Below are 24,020 nucleotides of genomic sequence, written 5' to 3'. Positions count from 1 at the left end.
AATGTGAAAGTCTGAATCATTTGGACAAAAAGTCTTAATAATTCCCTTTACAATCTGAATGGTACTTACAGAGGACTAGGAAGGGATGGGGTAAAACTGGAATTTCTGTGACTGGAAGATACTGATTAATAAGCGTTGCAATTGGGGGTCAAAGATCTGAGAAGCATGCAGACTCACGTCGGCAGTGAATTACCTAAAGTCTGTCTTCCGTCATTATCCGGAATCACCGTGAAGGATGCACCCCCTAGTGCAGCTGACAAGCAGTTATCTGCAAAGATGCCCTATTTTTAAAAAAATTTTATAAGCACTGTCTTTCCCTTGGTTGTTATTTGTGAAATAGTGATGGAAAAGTACTAAATATTTTCTCCCTTCAAAAAAAGGAATGATTAAAATGGATGGAAAAGTCATAGATTTCCCCTCTGCTCCTCCCCCCGCACCCCCCCCCCCCCCCCCCCCGCCTCCCTTTTGAGCCCCTCATCTCCCACCATGAAGCAGAGGAGCCCTAGTGGCTCAGCGCGGAAGCGCCTGCCCAGCCGGCTCCAGGAGCCGAGCCGCCGGGGAGGTGATCACGTCCCAGGTAGCGCGGCATGCAGATGTGCTGGAGCTCCGAGCTGGGATTCCTGGCTGGACTTGTTCAGTGCTTGGCCAGACCTTATTTCTAGAATTGGGAAAGGCTTGACACCTCAGGAATACTAATTTCGTGCGCTTTATTACAACACTGAGAAGAATAGTTTAGATGATTTCAACACTGTTTAAAGCAGTTGTTCTCAAATGTTAGTGCAGAATCACATGGAGGATTTTTTTTTATAATACATTTGCTCCACCCCCAAAGTTTCTGCTCCAATGGGCCTGGGGTGCGGCCCAAGAATTTACATTTCTAACAAGTTCCCAGGCGGCGATGCTGGTGCAGCTGATCCAAACAGCCCGCTTTGCTTTTTAACCAGGAAAAGAGGGAGCATTTTTATTGCTTGGTGGACCTTAATTTTAATTAAATTTCTGTTTATTTACACGTTAATTTTTCAGTCAGGGATGAAGTCGGGAGCAGAATGAATGGTTTTCTATTTCAAATTAACCTCCTTGGGAAACATGCGTGCAAGGAGAAGCGCTGGGACACAGTGGAGCCTGGAGGAAGCGCGGCTGTGATAAGCTGTTCTGTCACCTCGTTTCCAACCTAACACGCCGCAGAGTTCCTCACACGGGCTTGGTAGTCAGTTACTGGCCTTTAGCAGGGCACTATGACTATTTCCCGCACAAAGATTTTTATGCTCTTTCCATTTCACTGTTGAGAAAACGGCGACCAGCAATGTATTTATCATGCTTTCTTTCTCCCATGTCAATCATGCCCCTGTTGGCTGAGTATTAACCTTCAAATAATCATGGCATCAACCTGAAAAATACATGACTGATTCTGCAGTCCTTCCCTGAAAGAACCAAGCCCAGCCCACGCCCCTCAACAAATAGTACATTGTTTCCTAGAATATGTTGAACTGAAGGATGTACCTTAAATTCCCGAAGCTGTAACAATCCCATGGAGTCTGAGAGTCTTTGAAGCTTGATCAAGAAGCATTGAAGTCCCTGATTGCCTGTGACGCTGTGCTGGGCAGTGCACATGGACAATGGCAGGGACTGGACCCCTGTCCCATTACTGGAGCTTAGAACACCTGAGATATGCCCTGTTCAGAACAAAAGAAAAAGATACAAAACACATAAGCGAATGCAGGGAGAATAAACCCTTTATGCCATGTAGAGTTTGAGTCAGTTCACCTCCAGGGTGAGGGCATAGATTCCGGAGAACAGCCAGGGTTTGTTCAAACCCCTCTTGGGGCCATGGGAATGTTTCAGGAAGGCAGGAAGGGTAAGATCTCAGGGCTTCTCATATTATATTCTGCGGAGTTTCCTGCCACAGAATTTACATGAAAGGGGAAAAGAAGAAAAGACACCGTATGTCTGGAGAGAACGGGAGACAGCACTTAGCCTGTGATTTTTGAGTGGTTGGTAGTCAGTTGACGTGTCTAGTGGGGGGAGGGAGTGAGATTGAGCCGCAGAGGTAAGGTGGGGGCGGGGGGGGGGGGGCGGGCAGCAGCAGAACCATGTCCTTGGGCTCCTACCTGTCAGGCCTCCTCAGAGGCGATGGGAGAAGGGTGCAGAGTGAGGCTAATGTTTCTCTGAACCTGATCTCACTGGCTATTTCTCAGCCTTGGGTAGAGAAGTTGTCCTATAGAATAAAGTCATCTAGTTTAGCTTTGTGTTATTGAGTTTAGATGCCATCGCAGTTTAATATTCATAAAAAATGGAGGGAAATGGTACTGGAGGATTAGGAAAACTGTTCTTATTTTATGGTAATCTCTCACTTCAGACCTTGATATTGGCCACTTCTTCCAACGTGAAAAAAAAAATTGTTTTGAACATAAAGACTGTAATTAGTTCATGTATGTTCTACTGCTTTCCCAGCCTCACTTGCATGCAGTTGCTTTGAGGGGGGTTGAATTGGCTAGAGCTGTGCTGTCCAATATGGTGGCCACTAGCCACACATGGCTGTTTACATAGACATTTCAATTAATTAAAATTATATCAGGTGTGAAATTTAGTTCCTATTTCAAATGCTCAACAGCCACAAGTGGTAGCTGCCTCTGGACAGAGTAATAGAAAGATTCCCATCATCGCAGGAAGTCTGTGGGGCGTGCTGGACAGGGTAGCCGGCCGACTTGGAAGGGAAAAGCAACAAATTCTCAGGAAACTTAGGGATTTGCATTTTTCTAGCATCTCTAGGTAACAGTCTGAGTACTCCCTGAGGCCTCGTGTGCATTTGGCAGTCTTTACTGATGGCTCTCTCTTGAGTAATATTGGCCACTAGTTACCACCCACAGTGTTCTCAGAGGAAGGACTTACTACAGTCCTTTTAAGAATGGGTGATCAGCCCTGGCCTGTTTGGCTCAGTGGGTAGAGGATCGGCCTGAGGACTGATGGGTCCTGGGTTTGATTCCGGTCAAGGGCATGTACCTCGGTTGCAGGCTCCATCTGTGTGTGCGGGAGACAACCAATCAATGTGTCTTTCTCACATTGATGTTTCTTTCTGTCTATCTCTCCCCCACCCTCCCAGTCTCTCTAAAAATCAATGGAAAAAATATCCTCTGGGTGAGGATTAAATAAATAAATAGTTAAAAACAAAAAAGGAATGGGTGATCAGCACCCACAAAGTAAGTGTCCTCTTGCAGGCCTCGGGCAAGTCTCCCAGTGTCACGTACAAGGTTACAGATTTGGGATTAGAAACTCAGAACCTTGAGTCAGTTCATTGCTTTACCATGAAGCAATCACCCCCACCTTCTGCTTCAATCAGAGATCATGCTTTGCATTCTCAGCCTGTTATGGGGAGTTAATCCACTCTTCAGCTGAGCACAATGAGGCAAATCATCACAACCTGGTACATTGATGTCAGATGCATGTGAGTCACACCCTCTGTTTCAGAGGTAGAAAAGACTGACAAAATCATCTGGGCTTTTAAAAACGTTTTTCACTTCGTAGGAGGGCTGCCAGCATTGGGGACCGAGTGGAAGGCTTCAGACGTCCAAATTCCCAGAGCGCTTCTCTTGTCCTTTTCTGAATACAAGACAACTTCTGACAGCATCAGAAAGAAGGCTGCAAACACATCCCAGAAAGGGACCATCCGCAGGCAGCTCTGCTGCTCTCCGCTGGGGTGTGGGAGGAAGCTGCAGGTCTTTGTCTTACCTGTCAGTGTGAGGGGAAACGCAGCTTAGCCTAGTATCTTATATTTAGAACTAGAGGCCCGATGCACGAATTTTGTGCAAGGGTAGGCCTTCGCAGCCCCGGCCACCTCCTTTGCAGCCCCGGCCGCCTCGGCCGGCCCCCCAGCCCCGGCTTTGTCCAGAAGGGCATCCGGACGATTATTCCGCCGTTAAGCCATTCAGTCGATTTGCATATTATGCTTTTATTATTATAGATGTTGATTTTTTTTTCTTGGAGTCCCATATGTATTGATTTCTTTTAAACTCAAAACAACTCTGAAATAGGCAGGTCAGCTATTATTGTCTCCATTGGACAAATGAGAAAATTAATAGAGCCTCATGCCCCCAATCTAAGGAGAAAACATGCTACTCACGTGCTCCTTCCTCTGCCCCCAGCAGCCCCTTGGCCCCTGAGCTGACGCAGGCTCAGGTCCCTCTAGAACAGGCTCTCTTCACTCAGGGAACCCACAGGGCCGGCCTGTACCTGGTCCCACATCCTCCCCCAGGTTGGAAATTAAACTCCATGAATTATAAGAACTTTATGTTGGACCCCATCTTCATAACAGGTGTCTGCCTGAAATTTTCTCTTGAACAAAGTGTTAATTGATTAAAATTACCATGTGCCTTATATTAATGCTATCCAAAGACCTCCCAAACTAGAAATACCCCAAAACTTCAGGTATATATCCCACACCATGGAGCAGCTGGTTGTTAAGGGTAAAACACTACACCTATTTTTACAATTAGAGGCAAACACTCACTTGGGACCACACACAGTTCCCTCCATGGCAAAGGGAGGGGTGGGAATCCCTCACCACTCTGCCACTTAGAGTCTGCGCCAAAGCGAGGTGCCCCTGGCAGCAGGAGCACCAGACCAGAAGCCCGGGACTGTGATAGCCAAGGGCACCCGGACCCAAGATTGGGCAACTCCGGCTACAAAGCCACGTGTAGGAGCAGCAAGGGGCTCACGCCTGGGCCACGGTTGATGACAGGCCCTCCACAGAGAAGACCACAGCTGACCAGTAGGGTCCTCAGTGGGACCCCCAGAGCCTGGAAGTCCTGGCCACAGGTTTCACATGTAAAGGATGGTCCTCCGGGCACTCACTTCCTAAGGCTTCCAGGCGGCAGAGCAGCTCGCAGGCATGACTGTCCTTTTTTAAATTCATGGACTGAATTAATTAGCATTCTGTGATCAAGATGCTGTTTATTCCAAGGAGCCTCTTTGCTGCATGTTTGACAGGCTGGCAACACCCCGTGCCCCGGGCTGGCATGGCTGGCATGGGTGTGAGATGAGGAAATGGGAAACCTCCTTTACTCTCTCATCTGTGCTCTCGTGTGGGGAGGGGAGGGGGGGGTATTTATTGCCGACCTCCCACAGTAGTAGAGGACAGCGGCAGTCATAAAAATGCTTGTGCATGAGGTTGACAGTGTCTCGGGAATTCTGAGCACTGTAGTTCAGTAAGTCCATCCAGAGAGACGAGATTGACTGCTGAGAGAAAGAGACAGGCAGGCAGACAGATAGGTCTAGACCATTGGCAAACTGCGGCTCATGAGCCACATGCGGCTCTTTGGCCCCTTGAGTGTGGCTCTTCCACAAAATACCACGTGCGGGCGCGCACGTACAGTGCGATTGAAACTTCGTGGCCCATGCGCGGAAGCCGGTTTTCGGCTCTCAAAAGGAATTTCAATCGTTGTACTGTTGATATTTGGCTCTGTTGACTAATGAGTTTGCCGACCACCGGTCTAGACTGATGGTGGTTGGCTCTGTAGGCTGCTGAGCCTTTACCTGAGTTGGTGCCATGAATATTATTATTATTATTTTTTTTTTTTTTGCTCTTTCAATTGATAGAAAATGGAAGCTCATGGACATTAGGGAACCTATGGATTGTGGCCCAGCTCATTAGTGAGAGGGCCGCTGAGATCTGAACTCGGTCGTTTATGTCCCGGGCCCATGTTCTTCCCATTCTACCAGAGGTTCTCCGCCCTTAACACGAGCAGGCATCGGGGAGGGGGGTTCATCTTTCAGGTTCCTGAGGGCCCACTCCAGGGATTCCCACTCAGCCGGCAGTCACTGTGATTCTGACGAAGGTGACACGTGAACTGATGGCACTGATGGCACGCTTGCGTCTTGGACACCCCAGAGCATTTTCTTGGGCTTTTAGGAAAACACGGAAAGCTGAAGGGTACAAATCCTCTGAGAAGCGATAGAGCCAAGAGGGTTTTTCAACCATATGACCTAGAAAAGCACCTGGTGAGGCCAGCCACCCAGGTGACTCTAATGAACGCCCTCCCCCCAGACCTAAGTAGAGACAGCCCTGCCACTAAGCAGGTGTGTAACATTTGAAACTTCTTTCAGAGTTTCCTGCATTTCAATTCCTTCTCTACGACATAAACTCCCTTCAAAACTTCCAGCCTGTTCCTCTTTGGCCATGGAAATAAGGAGAATGCAGGTGTCTGTTATCACTGTGGTTTGGTCCTTTGCATTCAAAGGCAGCATTCCTATTCTGCATTTCCACCTTTGTTTACTGTGGGTTCTATAGAGCCTTGCTCCCTAATGTATGCCTGTCCCCCGCGGGTCAGAGGCCAAAAGTAGTAGCTTAGCTGGTTGGGGGAGGGGGCGGGGACGGGAGAGGCGCTTTCTATGAGAACTCCAAAAGTACCACTTTTCCAGCAGATTTTTTAAGGCCATAGGTTGACATGAAAGTTATTAAAGTTCATGAGGGAAACACATTAGGAAATAGTGTGAAAGCTGTGTGCTCAGTGATTGGCGGAAGCAGCAGGGGTTGGGCAGTGAGGCCACTGGAAAAGGCCCTCCGAAGTGGAAGCCACCCCCAGATCCACCTCCTCATGGTAGGACCTGCCCACCTGTGGCTGGAGCAGTTACAGCTGCTGGACTTGGTGACTTGTTCTGCAAAAGGTTGGGGTCATCCTAGAGTGGTTGGGAAGGAAACATCAGGGAAAGAGCAAGAGCGTAAGCAGGGCGAGCTGCAGGGGCACACCCCGTGCAGGCATGCAGGCTCCCACACTTCGTTAAATACTGTCACAGCCTTGAAAGTCTTAACCTGTAAGAGCAGATTGCTAAATTTTCAGAAATTTTGCAAGCCCGTTGTTAAACACAGCCATCATTAAAAATTAAATTGTAGCCCAGCCAGTATGGTTCAGCAGTTGAGCGTCAGCCCATGAACCAGGAGGTCATGGTTCTATTCCCAATCTGAGTGCCTGCCTGGGTTGTGGGCTCGATCCCCTGTAGGGGGTGTGCAGGGCAACCAATAGATAATTCTTTTTCATTGATGTTCCTATCTCTATCCCTCACTCTTCCTCTCTCTAAAATCAAATTTAAAACATTTAATTGTATAAACTTACAACATAAATTCTCAAAACTCATCATTGCCTAATATATTACCACATTTTACTGCCATCTATGCTCTTGAGGTTGTCTATTGTTTCCATATGGTAGGAATGCTATATAGTGGTGAGCAATTGTATGCACATCTCTTCCCAGCTCCATGTTCAGGGAAGTCGTGCTAGTAGCTTGACATTGTCTGTGTTGGGACTATTTACATGTGGAAATGGGCAAGCACTGCTCACCAGGGCTTCTTCTTATACCCCACCCCTGGAGAGGCCATTGTTGAACACCACTTTGCCCAGCTACAAGGGTGCTTACATAGCCAAGTTTTGAGGTGAGAAGGCAAGCTAAAACTGGAAATTTAATTTTGTATAACCTAATTCAGTGGTCGGCAAACTTCGGCTCTGTTGACTAATGAGTTTGCTGACCACTGGGATAGGGGCTTAATCACAAGGAACAACAACAGCCTGTAATTATTGGAATCAAGAGTCTAGGTCAGTGGTCGGAAAACTCATTAGTCAACAGAGCGGCAAACCTCGGCTCGCGAGCCGCATGTGGCTCGAGAGCCGCAGTTTGCCAACCACTGACCTAATTAGGAGAAGGTAATATTTGCCATTGTTTTGCTCCTTTCATCTAGTATCTTATAAAACAAAGGAACATTATACCTTAAAGAAAAGGAAATCAAATATCAGTGAAATTGAAAATTTTTCTTAAAGAAGTGACAGTGGAACTTAAAAACTAAAGCTGAGATTCTCATTCTGGAGTCAAAGTTATCACTCTGTAGGGTTTTCTTGTTTTGTTTTGTTTTTGTTTTACATTTACCTCCTCTAAAAATTCCGCATGGTTTAACTATCCCTTATTTTTGACCAACCAACCCTCAATTTTGTGAACTTCTATTCTTCATGTCTTACACGCTGTCTCTATTTGTTTCTGATTCCATCTGTTTAATCTTTTGCCTTCATTTCATGCTACATGGTAACAGGGTCCATTGATTTGTATATATAACCAAGCTTTTGTTGAGTGTGTTTTCATAAGTTTGTTTGCTAACTATATCTCCAATTTTGTAAACTATCTGTTCGTATCCTTTGTCTATTTATCACATTATTATTAGATGGTTGCAAAAGCTTTTTACAAAAAAAAAAAAAGCTTTTAACTCTTTAAATACCACATGCTTCAGGAATTTTTTCCCCTCATTTCCATTTTTACATTGGTTTATATTGGGGATTTTAATATACAGAAATTTTACAATTTTATGTAGTTAAATTTTCCATGTTTTCTGTTTTCTTTTATTAACTTGAAGAAATATCCCTATTCCAAAGATTTGGTGAATATTCCATTATTGTTTTCATCAAGGTTTTGTTAAATCCATTCTGTGATATACAGTAATTCTGTAATCCACTGTGTGGCTGGTCAATAAAAGTTTGTCAGTAAGTTTTTGCTGGAGAAAAAGAAGCCTTCAGATTTGTTTCTGAGATTGTCACTGGCTTAAAACCAGAGTGTTTAGACAGTCACTTTGCAACACAAGAGCCTCAGTTTCCTCTCCCTGTGGTACTGCTGAAATGATTTCTGAGAGTGAAAATATCTGGGAGAAGTTGTAATGAGGTCTTAATCATGAATTTGAAGAAAGTCCTATAGGAATTTTTATATTTAAAGGAAGTACTTTTTATCTATTTGCAGAGCCAATATCCTTAGGGCGGAGACTTAGAAAACCAACCAAATTTAAATCCATTATTTCTAAATTATTAATATACACTGAGTCTATATTGTTATTACATAAAACTTTTATTATGGTAAAATGTACATAACATGAAATTGACCACTTAAATACATTTCTAAAATATTATTTTAGTAATAGTTAACTCTTGAGTATTTACTATGGACAACACACTTTTCATATTAGTATATTTCATATGCATAATCTTATTTAATTCCCACTCTTTTATAAGTTTATGTATTTACAAAAGTCTAATTGCAACTCTGCTCTTATATTTACTTTTTATTTTACTTTTTAAGTTTTTTATTTATTAACTAGAGGCCCAGTGCGAGAAATTCGTGCAAGAATAGGCCTTCCTTCCCCCGGCTGCCAGCACTGGCTTCCCTCTGGCACCTGGGACCCGGCCTTCCAGAAGGTCGTCTAGTCTAATTGGCATATTAGACTTTTATTATTATAGATTGGTTTGAGAGAGAGACACACACATTTATTTTTTCCACTTATCTATGCATTAACTTTAAAATTTATTCCTGCTCACTTTAGAAAACTTAGAAAATACAGACTAGCAAAAAAAGGAAATTGCAGTCATCTATTCTGCCACCAAGAGCAAGATAAGCAGTGTCAACATTGTTGGGAATACCTTCCTAGATTCCCTTCTGTGCATGTTGATATGTACTGTAATCACGTGAACTTTTTTATGGTAAACTCACTGCAATTAACTCCACTTTTCATAATTCACATTTTAAACAATTACACTCTTAAAATCAACATCAGTTTTTATAAATAGGTGTGCTAGCACAGAAAGTTGCTTATTCTATCCTAAAATTGATTTTAAAAAATAATTCTACCTTAATCCTTTCAAATATGGGACATAAAAGTGACAGTTGCTTGGCAACTAAAATGATTCTAATGAGGAATTAAAAACATTACAAGAAGTGTAATTACTCATTTCTTTCTTTTCAAGGCCAAATGCTAAGTATGGTAACCAGGTGACTATAGTTATAATAAATGAAGAAAACAAAAAAAGTGTTTCTATTAACTTAAAATTCTAGGTGTGGGCTTTTTTTTTTTTTTAAATGTCTGTGGGAAGTTAGATGGGTTTTGTGGAAGAGAAGCTTTGTTTTCAGAAACAATGAAAAAATCTTGTGTTCACTAACTTTCTAAGAGACTCAAGAAGTAGCAACTGGGAAAGATCGGAAACGCGAAGTTGCTACAGTTTGGTCCATCTGTGATTCTTGTACAGAGTAGAAGAAATGGTGGCCAGTGGTGTGATGGAGACCACGTTGCCCACTTTGTTTTTTTCCAGAGAGTGTTGAAGGGCCCTGGAGAGATTGCCAAGGTTCTTACCAAAATCTTCAGGCAGGAGAGGCTGCCAGGATGGAGCTTGGTTTGGAGGGACACCGGCGATGAACTGAAATGGACAGAAGGAGTGGTGACGGGAGGCACTATTCCTGCCAGTTTTGTAGTGAAGGAGAGAATGGAATAACCGGAGTAGTGAGGCAGTCAGTGATGAAGTCATCTGGGAATTTGGGGGGTGGAGGAGCAAAGGTAAATATTCCTGGCCTCCTTTCACTGACCTCTCTGAATTGCTGTCCGGGACTTGTATTGTTTTTTTAATCTTGTGAACAGCCCTATTTAAGGGGACACCCAGGGTATTTAGGAAGCCAAGAAATGTCCCTGCATTATCATTCATGAGTCTATCTTGTTAGAATATAATCACAGCCTTAAATCTGATGAGCAATTAATCATTTTGGTTAATTTTACATTCACTTATTGAATGCCAAATGCTTAGGGGCATTTTCCTGCTTCCTTTTCCTCTTCCTCCCCAGTTTGTTGGCATCATGACACCTCTGATTTTTTTCTTTCTCAAGATTTCTTTGGCTCTTTGGAGTCTGTTGTGATTCCATAAACATTTTAGGATCATTTGTTCTAGTTCTGTTGAAATTGAAAATGCCATTGGTATTTTGATAGAGATCACATTGCTTGGGGTAGTATGGACATTATTAATTCTTCCTATCCATTAGCATGGTATATCCTTCCACTTATTTGTATCTTCTTCAATTTCTTTAGAATACAGGTCTTGTATTTTCTTAGTTAAATGTATTTTTAGGTATCTTATTCCTTTTAATGTAATTAAAAATGAGGTTGTTTTCTTCATTTCTCTTTCTGACAGTTTATTTGTATACAGAAATTTAACAGATTTCTGAGTATTAATTTTATATCCTGCCACTTTACTGAATTCATTTATTAATTCTAATAGTTTTTGGTAGAATCCTTCAGATTTCCTGTATGGTATCATGTTATCTGCAAATAGTGACAATTATACTTCTTCCTTTCCAATTTGGATACCTTTTATTTCTTTTTCTTATCTATTCCAGTACTATCTATACTAATAAAAGGGTAATATGCTAATTAGACCAGATAGACTAGACGTCTTCTTCTGGACGTCCTTCTGGACAAAGCCACAGTGGTGGGGGCCAAGGCAGAGGTGGTTAGAGGCGATCAGGCCAGCAGGGGAGAGCAGTTAGGGGCAATCAGGCCAGAAGGGGAGAGCAGTTAGGGGAGATCAGGCAGGCAGGGGAGCAGTTAGGGACATCAGGCAGAGTAGTGAGGGGCGATCAGGCAGGCAGGGGAGCAGTTAGGGACATCAGGTAGGCAGGCAGAGTGGTTAGGGGCGATCAGGCAGGCAGGTAGAGTGGTTAGGGGCGATCAGGCAGGCAGGGGAGCAGTTAGGGGCATCAGGCAGGCAGGCAGAGTGGTTGGGGCAATCAGGCAGGCAGGTAGAATGGTTAGGGGCGATCAGGCAGGCAGGTAGAGTGGTTAGGGATGATCAGGCAGGCAGGTAGAGTGGTTAGGGATGATCAGGCAGGCAGGCAGAGTGGTTAGGGGCGATCAGGCAGGCAGGCAGAGTGGTTGGGGCAATCAGGCAGGCAGGTAGAATGGGTAGGGGCGATCAGGCAGGCAGGTAGAGTGGTTAGGGATGATCAGGCAGGCAGGCAGAGTGGTTAGGGGCGATCAGGCAGGCAGGCAGAGTGGTTGGGGCAATCAGGCAGGCAGGCAAGGGGTTAGGGGCAATCAGGCAGGCAGGCAGAGGCAGTTAGGGGTAATCAGGCAGGCAGGCAGGTATGTGGTTAGGAGCCAGCGGTCCCGGATTGTGAGTAGGATCCCAGATTGGAGAGGGTGCAGGCCAGGCTGAGGGACCGCCCCCCCCCCCCCCAGCCTATGCATGAATTTCGTGCACTGGGCCTCTAGTGTTAAATAAGAGTGGTGAGAGTGGCATCCTTGTCTAGCTTCTGATCTTAGAAAAGCAGTTTTCAGCTTTTCACTGTTGAATATGTTAGCTGTGAATTTGTCACATAAAGCCTTTATTTTATTGAGATATGTCCTTCTATACTCACTTTGTAGAGAATTGTTGTTTTTTAATCAGAAATGGGTATTGAATTTTAATACTTTTTCTGCATCTAATTATAGAACTATGTGATTTTTATCATTCATTTTGTTTGTGTGGTGTATCACATTGATTTGTGGATATTGAGCCACCTTCGCACGTCTGGATCAGGTATATGATGTGTTTAATCTGTTGCTGAAGTCAGTGTGCTAAGATTTTGAAAAGGATTTTTGCATCTGTGTTCATCAGGGATATTAGTCTGTAATTTTCTTTCAGTTGCAGTGTCTTTGTCTGGTTCTAGTATCCGAGTAATGCTAGCATTGTAGAATGAATTTGGAAGCTTTCCCTACTCTTCAGTTATTTTGGAATAGTTTGAGAAGGATAGGTATTAGTTCTCCTTTGAATGGTAGACAAACCAGATGGTTTGTAAAGCCATCTGGTGCTGGACTTTTGTTTGTTGGAAGTTTTTGATTACTGATACAATTTCATATCTAGTGATCAGTCTGTTCAGATTTTCTTTTTTTTTTTCCTGATTCAGTCTTGGAAGATAATGTCTCTCAGAGTTTATCCATTTTTTTTTCTAAGTTGTCCAATTTGTTGGCATAGTATTTTCTTATAATCCTTTGTGTTTCTGCGATGCCAGTTGTCACTCCTCTTCTTTCATTTCTGATTTTATTTATTTGGGCCCTCTTTTTGTTCTTGATAAGTCTGACTAAGAATTTATTGATTTTGTTTATCTTTTCAAAGAACTAGCTCTAGTTTTATTGATACGTATTTTCTGTTGGTTTTGTTTAGTCACTATTTAATTTATTTCTGTTTGATCTTTATTATTTCCTTTGTTTGGGCTTTATTTGTTTTTCTTTTTCTGGTTCCTTTAGTTATAAGTTTAGATTATTTATTTTATATTTTTCTTATTTCTTCAGGTAGGCCTGCATTACTATGAATTTCCCTATTAGAACTGCTTTTACTATGTCCCCAAAATTTTAGAATGTTGTTTTTATTTTCATTTGTTTCAAGATATTTTTTTTATTTCCTCTTTGATTTCTTCATTAACCCATTGATTATTTAGTAGCTTGTTGTTTACCCTCTATTTATATTTTTTCCAGTTTTTTCTTGTAATTGATTCTAGTTATATACCATTGTTATTAGAGAAAATGCTCCATAGGATTTCAATCTTCTTAAATATCCTGAGGCTTGATTTTTTGCCAAACTTGGACTATCTCTACTGCTGATTTTTGGGGAATGTTATATAGATATCTATTAACTCTACCTGGTATAATGTGTCATTTAAGGCCACTCTTTTCTTGTTTATTTTCTGCCCAGATGTTCTATCCAATGGTAAAGTAGGGTATTAAAGACCCCTACTATTATTGTATTACTATATATCTCTTCCTTTATGTCTGTTAATATTTGCTTTGTGTGTTTTGGTGCTGCTACATTGGGTGTGTAGATGTTGAGAAGTGTTATATCCTCTTGTTAGATTGATCTCTTCATCATTATATTAGAGTTCTGGTGCACGAAATTTGTGCACTGGAAGGTGGGTCCCTCAGCCTGGCCTGCGCCCTCTCACAGTCCAGGAGCCCTCAGGGGATGTCTGACTGCTGCAGAGGCGGGAGAGGCTCCCGCCACCACAGCTGTGCTTGCCAGCCATGAGCCCGGCTTCTGACTGAGCGGCGCTCCCCCTGCTTGGAGCACATTGACCACCAGTGGGCAGCTCCTGCAGTGAGCATCTGCCCCCTTGTGGTCAGTGCACATCATAGTGACCAGTTGTTCTGGTCGTTCTGGTTATTCCACCGTAACAGTCGCTTAGGCTTTTATTATATAGACTAGAGGCCTGGTGCATGAAATTCGTGCACTGGGAGGGGGGGTCCCTCAGCCCAGCCTGCCCCTCTCACAGACTGGGAGCCCTCAGGGGATGTCCTACTGACAGCTTAGACCCGCTCCCCTTGGGGAGCGGGCCTAAGCCACAGTCTGGCCTCCCTCTGCGGGAAGTGACCAGGCTAATCAGGGGAAGGTGCCAGCCCCATCAACCTGCTGCTGCTGCCACTGCTGCAGCCACCAAGTTGTTTTCATCAACATGGACTCCAGTCCGTTCACCATGAAAAAATGACAACTTTCTTTAGGCATTTTCAATATGTGTCTTTCATAGGATATGACATTTCTTTTTTTTTTTTTTTATCCTCACCTGAGGATATGTTTCCATTGATTTTTAGAGAGCTTAGCAGAGAGAGGGGGAAAGACAGAGAGAAACAATGTGAGAGGGACACTTTGATTGGTTGCCTCCTGAATGAGCCCTGACCTAGGTACATGCCCTTGATCAGAATCGAACCCAGACCCTGCGGTCGGCAGGCTGAGGCTCTATCCACTGAGCCAAACTGGCTAGGGCAGGATGTGACATTTCTTAGCCCCTCCAGCAGCAGACCTTCGTTTTTTTTCTCCAGAAGTGTGGTGGAAAAACCCTAGATCACCTTCTTGGATTCTTATTACCCAAGTTACCAAGAACACTGCGAGTGGTGACATACAGGAAGCTTAGCCAATGAGCAGTCATAAAAGGTGTTTCCTCTGCAGCTCATGCGCAGAGGACCCCCTGCGTTGTGTCCACTGGGCTTCTGTCCACTGGGCTGGGGGCATGCCCTGAGCCGCATGGCAGTGGCTCAGAGCATGCCCCCAGCCCAGCAGCCCCACGTTGTGTCCGCAGCCCTCCCTTTCTCCGCAGCCAGGGTGCAGGACGCTATGGGCGCCACCATCTTTGTCGCAGAGTGATGGTTAATTTGCATATTACCCTTTTATTATATTAGATAAGTCCCTTCTTTGTCTCTTGTTACAGTTGTTGTTTAAAATTCTACTTTTCTGATATAAGTATTGCTACCTCTGCTTTCTTTTTGTTTCCTGTGCATGAAATATATTTTTTCATTACTTCACTTTCAGTGTGTGTGTGTCTTTTAATCTGAAGTCAGTTGCTTGTAGGTAGCATATACATGGGTTTATTAATATACATTCAATCACACTATGTCTTTTGATTATTAATATACATTCAATCACACTATGTCTTTTGATAGGAGCATTTAGTCCTTTTATGTTTAAAGTAATTATGGATAGGTATGTACTAATTGCCATTTTATTAATTGTTTTCTGTTTGCTTTTTGTTGTTCTTCCTTTCTTCTCTTTCTTTCTTGTACATTGATGACTTTAATGATTTATTTGCATTTATTTTTCTTATTTTATGTGTCTATTATAGTTTTTTGATTTGTGGTTATCATAAGATTCATATATTACAAGTGATGTTTATAGCAGTCTGTTTTAAGTTCATTGTCATTTAAGTTCAAATGCATTCTAAAAACACATTTTTGCCCACCCCCTTACACATATTTTTGACAACATATTTTACAGCATGTGAATATCCCTTAATTTATTACTGTAGTTACACATGTTCATAACTTTTTTCTTTGCAATTTTTCCATCTGCAAACAGGATAATTTGAAAAATTTTAAAGGTTGTTTTAGTTAGGGTGAAAATTAAATAAGATTTTTTTAGTTTGGGTTTTCCCACATACAGATCCTGAGACAAGGATTTAAATACAAATAGTTTACTTTGGGAGATGATATTAGGAAAAGCTGGTAGAGGGACAGGGAAGGCAGCTTATAAAGAGTGCATTGTCAAGTGAATATTACTCAGGATCAGGATAGAGGAGTTCCGACCCAAGGCAAAGAAGCTGGGCATTTATATACCAAGTTCCATCAGTCATTGGTTAAGGGCTGCTTTTAAGAGATGTTAATTCTCTAGCATATCTGGCCTGCCTTGCACACAGGTTGGAGTAGGATGGACCTCCAGAGGAAGTCCTCAGGAATATGGAAGTTGAGTGGGTATGCACGATAGTGGTAAGGCCTGAGAATGTATAGGTGGGGTACTGACAGGCTCTACTACAAAGTAAAAAATTAAATGCTCAATAAATGTTAGGCAAATATACTCCACATAAAAATTTATATAAGCAGATTAATCGCTGGTTAATAATGATACTCAAAGTGTATGCATACAGATATGAACATAGATGGATGTCATTCTGCAGGTGTAAGCATTTATGAATGGTTCTGGACATTTTCATCAGATTAAACACAGTCTGCTTATTGATGGAATTAGTAAATACACAAGGTGAAAATAAAAATTCAGGAGATAATAAGGCAAAACAAAGAACTGATAAACAACACATCAGTAAGAATAAGTGTCTTGCACTTAAGTTTTAAAATATTGATTCATATATGTTTTGCATGGAGAAAAAAAAACCTGTATTAATTATCAATCTTGTGAAAAATACCAAAGGATTTTAGTAGATTGTAAATTCAATATAAGCCAATAGTGCCATGTGTCTTCTCAAAAAGTTAAAATAATCTGAGATTGCATTAATAGAAATAGACTTTCCAGATTTAGGGATTAGTACCCCAATTGTATTCTGAGGCCCAGTCTTAATGCTGGCACATGGTAACTCTTTGCTCTTAGCAAAGAGTTAATGTTTCTGAAATGCATGTTCTAAAAACATGAAAATTAATACACATTTTTGTATTGTTGTGAAAGGTGTTATTAAATTCAGTTTTAATCTCTGTTTTTCATGCTAGCAATGGAAAGCTAGAGTGAGTACAAAGGAGATGAATAGTGAAGAAATGATACAGAAATAAAATTACGAGGATATGAGATGGCAGTCCCTGAAAAGAAGACAATTGGGTGGCTTTTTCTTTTTTCTTGGTCTTAACCTGTGTTAATGTGTTAAGTCTTGACAGTGTTAAGCATAAAAGAGTTAGTCTGAGTTATTTACCCCCAAAAGGACAGATATAAAAATAAGTGGATTCAAATTTCAGCAAGAAACTGCAACTTCCCATTTATAAATGTATTCAGGATCAAAACAAGAACTTACAGTCTGGTCATAATGGAATATTGGGTATTGTTATTATGTTCCTGCGAAACAACTATTTTCAACTATTGGATTGTGGATAAAATGAAAAGCCGTATCTTGGCTTTTGCCTGGGGGCACTGTACAAATTTTGGTACAGGGAACTAGGGCCTGGAGAGCAGCATCTTGCTTGTCAGAGGAAACAGTTTGTGTTCAGGGCTTCTGGGATTGCTGGAATTTGTGGAATAGGATACTGGAGAGAAGGGCTCTCCTTTAGTCTTTGGCCAAATACTAAACTGTGTATGAATATGCTAAGACGCCATGACACCAATTAGTCACTGGGGGTCTGTGAGTCAGAGGAACTCTCATAAGTATCATATCATAGTTCCAACCAGTAGGATGGAGAGATATAACACCTTGGGCATTCAGTTAGGATCTGAAAAAGACTGCAACATAGGAGTTGGGTTACTCTAGCCCTAGAATAAGAGCTACCCTTGACCCACACGAGCAAAGCCTAAATCCAGACCTTGATAGTACCAATGTAAGGCTCAAGTAAATTAAATGTCTCAACATTGCATCCACCATGCCCAGCATATAATGGAAAATTACAATACAGAAAGAAGCAGGAAAATGTGACCCATAAGAAGAAAAAAGTTCATAGAAATGAACTCAAGGTTGGCACAAATGTTGGAGATAGTCCATAAGGAATTTAAAACAGCTTTTGTAAATATGGTGAAAGACTTAAAGTAGGGTGAACAGATGGGTAGCCTCAACAGAGAAATAGAAACAATTAAAAAATGGAAATTCTAGAAGTGCAAAATAAAATACACCAAACGGAAAAATTCACTGGATGGGTTTAATACTTCATTGGACACTGGAAAAAACACATGATCATTGAATTTGAAGACAACTCAATAATTCGAAAAGACGGAAACAACAACACTAGAGTTTCAGGTGATACAACTGGAGCTTATATGGAAATGAAAGGACCTGAAATAGCCAAAACAATCTTTTTATGTTTTTTAACACTACAGAGGTCTTTTTCCCCTGACACTTATCATGCCATGACTTCATAGGGAGTGGGTTCCTGCAGCTCAGGCTCCCTTCCATTGGTTCTCACAATAATTTCTGCTTGTCATCCACCTGCTTCTCTGGGTGGAGCAGGCTGACGCTTCAGTTGAACACCAGTACCTTTCTCTTTGGCTTCCTTCTTTTTCTGATCATTTTCCTTCACACGTTTCAGGAAGCTATCTCGGCTCTTAGAGTGCTTAATATGCTCAACACTTACATTAATTCTCTTGGCAAGACTCTTGCCCTTAACTTGCTTGTTCACAATAATGCCCACTGCATGCTGGGTGACATTGTAGACTCTTCCAGTTTTGCCATGGTAACATTTGTGGGGCACTCCTTTTTGAATAGCACCCATTCCCTTGATGTCCACATTATCACCTTTCTTGTAGTTGCGTATGTATGTGGGCAAAGGAACAACTCCATGTTTTCTGAAAGGCCTAGAGAACATACAGCGGCTGCCTCTCCTCTTTCCCTTTGTGTTAGTCACTTTGGCGAATTACTGGAAGATAGCGGTTCCGACCAAAAGGCCAAAACAATCTTGAAAAAGAAGAATGAAGTTGGAAAATTGACAATACCTGATGTCAAAATTTACTATAGAGCTATAATAATCTAGACCATATAAGTATAGACAAATATATCAGTGGAACAGAATAATGAGTTTAGAAATAAATCTACATATATGGGCAATTAATCTTCAACAAAGACACCAAAGTAAGTCATGGAAAAAGGAAGGTCCCTTCAACACAGGGATGGAACAACTGCTACCCATGAAAAAAATGACTGTGAACTGTATTTCACACATACACAACAAAATAATTTGAAATGAATCAGGGAGCTAAATATAAAGTTCAAGTAATAAGGCTTCTGAAAGGTAAATAGAATGTTTTTGTAAACTTTGGGTAGGTACTTTTATACAGGATGCAAAGGATTTACCATAAATGGTGTATTTAATAGGTAAGACTTCAAAAAAAATAATTTCTGCTTGTCAAAAGAGCCATTAAAGAAATGAATGACCAAGCTACAGAATGGGAGAAAATACTTGGTAACACAACTCTTTGACAGGAATATTATATATTCAAAATATATATATATATATATATATATATATATATATATATATATATATATATATATAAAAACTCCTGTGACCCAATAATAAAAAAAATAAATAAAATGGACAAAAACACACACATCACGAAGGAAGATACATAAATCCAAATAGACACATAAAAAATCCTCATCATCATTAGGCACTGAAAAATGTGAATTAGAATCACAATGAGATACCACTGTTACAGCCACTGAAAAGGCTAAAATTAAAATACAACACCAAGTGTTGGTGAGGATGTGGAGCATCTGAAACTCTTAAGCATTACTGATGGGGATGTAAAATGATACAATCGCTTTGGAAAACTGCTTAGCAATTTCTTATAAAATAAAATATTCACCTACCCTGTAGCCTATCAATTCCACTACTGTGGCTTTATGGAAGAGGAAGGAAAACATGTCTGCAATATAACTTGTACAAGAATGTCCATAAGAGCTTTAGCCGTAAAAATATAAAACTGGAACAGCCCATCTATTACTTGACAGCAAAAAGGATAAACAGTGTTATTATTTAACAGAATACCTATATGTCCATGAAAAGGAATGAACCACTGATACAGTTAACATTGTTTCATCTCAAAAACATGTTGCTTCATGAAAGAGGCATTGCACACACACACAAAAAAAATACATACTGTATGATTTCAATTATATGAAGTGCTAAAACAGGAAAAACGAATCTGTTGTTTTTGTGTGTGTGCGTTTTTAATATTGGCTTTATGGTTGGAGGAACTGACTGGGAATATTAGGAAATTTATTGGGTCATAGAAATATGCTAGATCTTAAAAGGGGTTTGATAGAGAAAGTTATTTTTAAAAAGCAAACAGACACCAAAACAGCCTACCAGAAACAAGGACAGAAGTTCCTTCTTTAGGAACTTTAAGTGAGGAAAAAATCATATCACAATCCATGCCCATGCGGTCGAGCTTGCTAGAAGGCAGCCGCTTGTGGCAAGTGGTGATGACTAGCTTCTGCTTCAGCCGGTTTACTCCTCTGGGCCCCGCTGCGATGGTGTGTGATCAAACCGTCGAGGGCCGCAATCTGAGGGACAAATGTCTAGTAACTCAGAAACTAGAGACCCCTTCTGATGACTCACTCGGCAGGGCGGGGAGGTAAAACCCCCCTTATTTAATCAGGTGACCTGCTGCTAATGAAGTACTCTTTGGGACACCCCAAGAACTAAAGAGGTGCCCTAACCGGTTTGGCTCAGTGGATGGAGCGTCTGCCTGCGAACTCAAGGGTCCGGGGTTCGATTCCGGTCAAGGGCATGTGCCTTGGTTGTGGGCACATCCCCAGTGGGGCTGTGCAGGAGGCAGCTGGTTGATGTTTCTCTCTCATCAATGTTTCTAGCTCTCTCTCCCTCCCCCTTCCTCTCTGTAAAAAATAAATAAAAATATATATTTTTTAAAAAAGTGCTAAAGAGGTGAAATGGCAAATTACTTGAAGGTTAATTCACAAGATCATGCAGTTCAGAAGACGGGTTCATTGAAATGTGCCCAAGAACCCTCACGTTTTAATCATCCTTTTGAGTCTGTTCCAGCTGTTTTACCAGAGTTCCTGAAATGCTGTAGAATAACCGTGGGTCCTCTCAGCACAAGTGTTGTCAGTGGTAAAAGACCCAAGAGTTGGGTATCGGGAAAGGGACAGAGAAATGTCTCACTGTCCTGGATGCAATGCTCCTGTCCAGGGCAGAACGGAGTCCTCTGGGATTGAGCTTCTGTTGCCCCTTTGCTAATTCACACCTGTAAAGTGATAGACCCCAGTGGACACCTCTTCAAGACACCAGAGGCCGGGGGGTGAGAGAAGCTGTCCACACCCCACAGGCAAAGATCAAGGGTGCCGAAGGCCACAGGAGAACTGGCGCCTCTTTTTTAGAGTATGAAGGACCAGGGTCTCTGGCGTCAGGAACAAAGTATCATCCCAGAACATGGCTGTGCAGGGGGAGGGGGAGGGTGGGGAGAGGGGGAGAGAGAAAGAGATTGCTTTGCTAATATCTAATAGGAAACTGCCTGTGGCCCAGGCCTGTTATTTTTATCTTGGTCCCTGGCTCACCACAGACAATGCTGGCACCAAATCCCCTATTTGTTAAACGCTTCCCTTGTATCCAACCCTGAAAACAACGGAAAGACCGCCCCACTGATTTCTGAAATCGGAAGTGTCTTCCTGGGCTCACTCGTAGCTTGAAGACCTACTACCACAGGGCAAGGAATGGGCTAAATCAGCCCAATCAAACGGATTGCTCATCAGGTCCCTGGAAAGATTTCAAAAAAGACAAATTATGTGCCCCATTCCTGGACATCCTGATGTGCTATGAAATCAGGACTTGGATTTAGTTGGGGGGGAGTGGGGGGAGTTTGGCTTATTATTGTTTTGTTTATTTTTAACCTACCCAGGATGTCTTAAAGTCAGATTTAATATATTTATTTGCTTCTGGATAAGCCAGAGCATATTCATCCTGAGATACAAAACCATTGTTTTTATTTCCCCTGAAACTCCCCATTAACACCAAAGCCTACTCTCTAGAAAAGGGGGAAAATTCCCCAAATTTTACCTATTGTGAATTTTTTCGTTTTGTTATGTTATCGCCTCTCAGAGTGACTATTTCTATGCAAATATGACTTGAAGAGCACTGAAGTCTCCAACACCTTAACATGGTCTTTCCTCTGGTTTCCAAGGGTAGCCATGAGGGTGGGAGGTGAAGGGAAATACTCACCAAGTGGGGAAAGCATGGCAGCCCTTACCTACTTCACAGTCTTCCCTAATCCATTTGGACTGGCGACAAGGTCATAGTTGTATTTAAATCAACAGCGTGGATCAGGGACAGATGTACCAGCTGGTGCATATGAGGGACCAAAGGTGAAATAACAGCACTTACCCCACGTGATAAAACTCAGCTAAGCAGGGGACACCAAAGACTTGCCTAATTCCAACCCATCCTTGGTGGCTTCTTGTACATTTTTGGGGGGTCTGACTTTGCCTGAAAGTGAGTGACAGACTTGGGAAACCCTCGAGTCATTGCTCCCTATAGCGTGGATGGCCTTCCATACAGTTACTCAGCTTCCAAAGCAGGCAGGGAAGGATGTGGAGGGTGAAGATGCTAACACTGGCAAAGTGGGGGAGGAAAAGAATAGCTGCAAGTAACTGAGCTTCCTAAACAACAAATCAGTTGAGTTCAGCAAAAGCTACCCTTTATGTCATACTGGGATGAGACCTCACTGTAGCGGCAAGCGCGCGCGCGCGCACACACACACACACACACACACACACTCACTCTCTCTCTAGCCCTCCCCTGGTGGCTGTGTCTCTTCAGGGGCTATGCACTTAGGGAAAGATATGCAAGTAGAAATTACAATCAAGTTCAAGGCTCTTTAGAATGTTCCACTTGAAGAGCCCTGGGCTCAGGTTGTAGGTGTAACAGCCTAGCCATTTGAATAGGGTACTAGGTGAGAGGATGCTGCTTTCCTTTTTCTGTCGCAGAATTTTAAGGTAAAGATCAGACTTGGGGCCACTCCCCGATTAGTATGTGAGGTCCCCATACCCTGATCCATTCCCACACTTCTCTCCCTACCTAACTAAACTGTTCATCTTCTCCTGAATATATTGTAACTCCCTCATCCAAAAGTGGAAACCATTTCTCCCCCACCCAGAATACCCTTCCCTCCAGCTTAGTCTGTCCAAATCGGACCCCTCCTTCAAAGCCCACCTCAGATGCCACTCTTTGTGAAGGTTGAGCCATTGCTTCTAGTGAAATCTGCCGTTCCGCCTTGCCCACAGCGCCTTGGCGATGTGTTTCCAGGCATTACCGTATTCCCTCCACACTGGACCCAGCACTTCCTGGGCCTGGAGCCGGTGCCTCTGCGCTCCCTGCAGTACCCAGCACAGCGCTCTCCCAACAAAGAACCCAGGGCTGGTGATAGCGGCATCGAGGCCTGGAACGCCAACTTTGCCACTGGCGTTACCCTTAGGCCAGTTGCTTATCTGCGGTGATCTTCACCTTAGTTAACTGGTACAGCACAGGCCCCACCCATCGGAGGACTGGACCGATTGAACATCCCTTCGTGTGCCTTTCTCATCGTGAAACAGGCACAGTCCCTGCCTGCCTCGCGGGGAGGTTGGGAGTCAAAGCAGACCACACGTGTGAAAGTGTTTTGCAAAGTGGAGTGTTCTGTGTACATCAGGCAGGTCTATTCAGTGGTATCTCCAGGGCTTGTGTGTGGCGTTGATGGCCCTGCCTCAGCTTTCCCTCTGCCCTGCTCCACTCGGGCTCCCAGGAGCTGGCCAAGGGCTTGTGTCCGTCGAACAGGACAAATGGGAGAACTCTTAGAAACAAGCTGTTCGGTCCCACAGACAGGATGCTAGCTTCTGCCGTTTCTATCCTGAAAATGTCAGTTTTTCAGTAGATAAGTTTTGGAAGATCTAATCGAAACCAAATGCCTAGAAAAGGCTTTCTGAACTTGAAGCCTTTCTCACTTGAGGACGCCTTGCGCTGTTGCACCGTGACCTTAGAATCCAGGGTTCCTGAAGACCTCCGGGACCCCTGGCTGCTGTTGTGTGTCAGAGGGCAGCTCTGTCTGAACCTGCCAATGGAAATAAATGCCAGGCACATTAACACACCTGGAAAGAACAGTCTAAATCTTAGTTCCTGCTTTGTCCTTATAGTGTATTGACTCTTCTTTTTACCCTTCCTTAAAAACTGTTGTTGTTTTTCCTTCACTATTAGTTCCCTGCATGCCCTCATGTCTCATCCTGGGAATACAAAGCCTTAGCTATTT

At 42.7% G+C, this 24,020-nt stretch overlaps 1 protein-coding gene across 1 annotated transcript in view; it reads left to right on the top strand.

Moving 5' to 3' along the window:
* Nucleotides 1–24,020, top strand: part of RASGRP1 (RAS guanyl releasing protein 1) — an 85,417-nt gene that overhangs the window by 5,203 nt on the left and 56,194 nt on the right. The window lies entirely within an intron of this gene.

This window comes from Cnephaeus nilssonii (genome assembly GCF_951640355.1).
Source record: "Cnephaeus nilssonii genome assembly, chromosome: 4".
NCBI classification, from domain to species: domain Eukaryota; kingdom Metazoa; phylum Chordata; class Mammalia; order Chiroptera; family Vespertilionidae; genus Cnephaeus; species Cnephaeus nilssonii.
The sequence above is the reverse complement of the archived record's forward strand: the minus strand, read 5'-3'. Positions and strand labels throughout refer to the sequence as shown.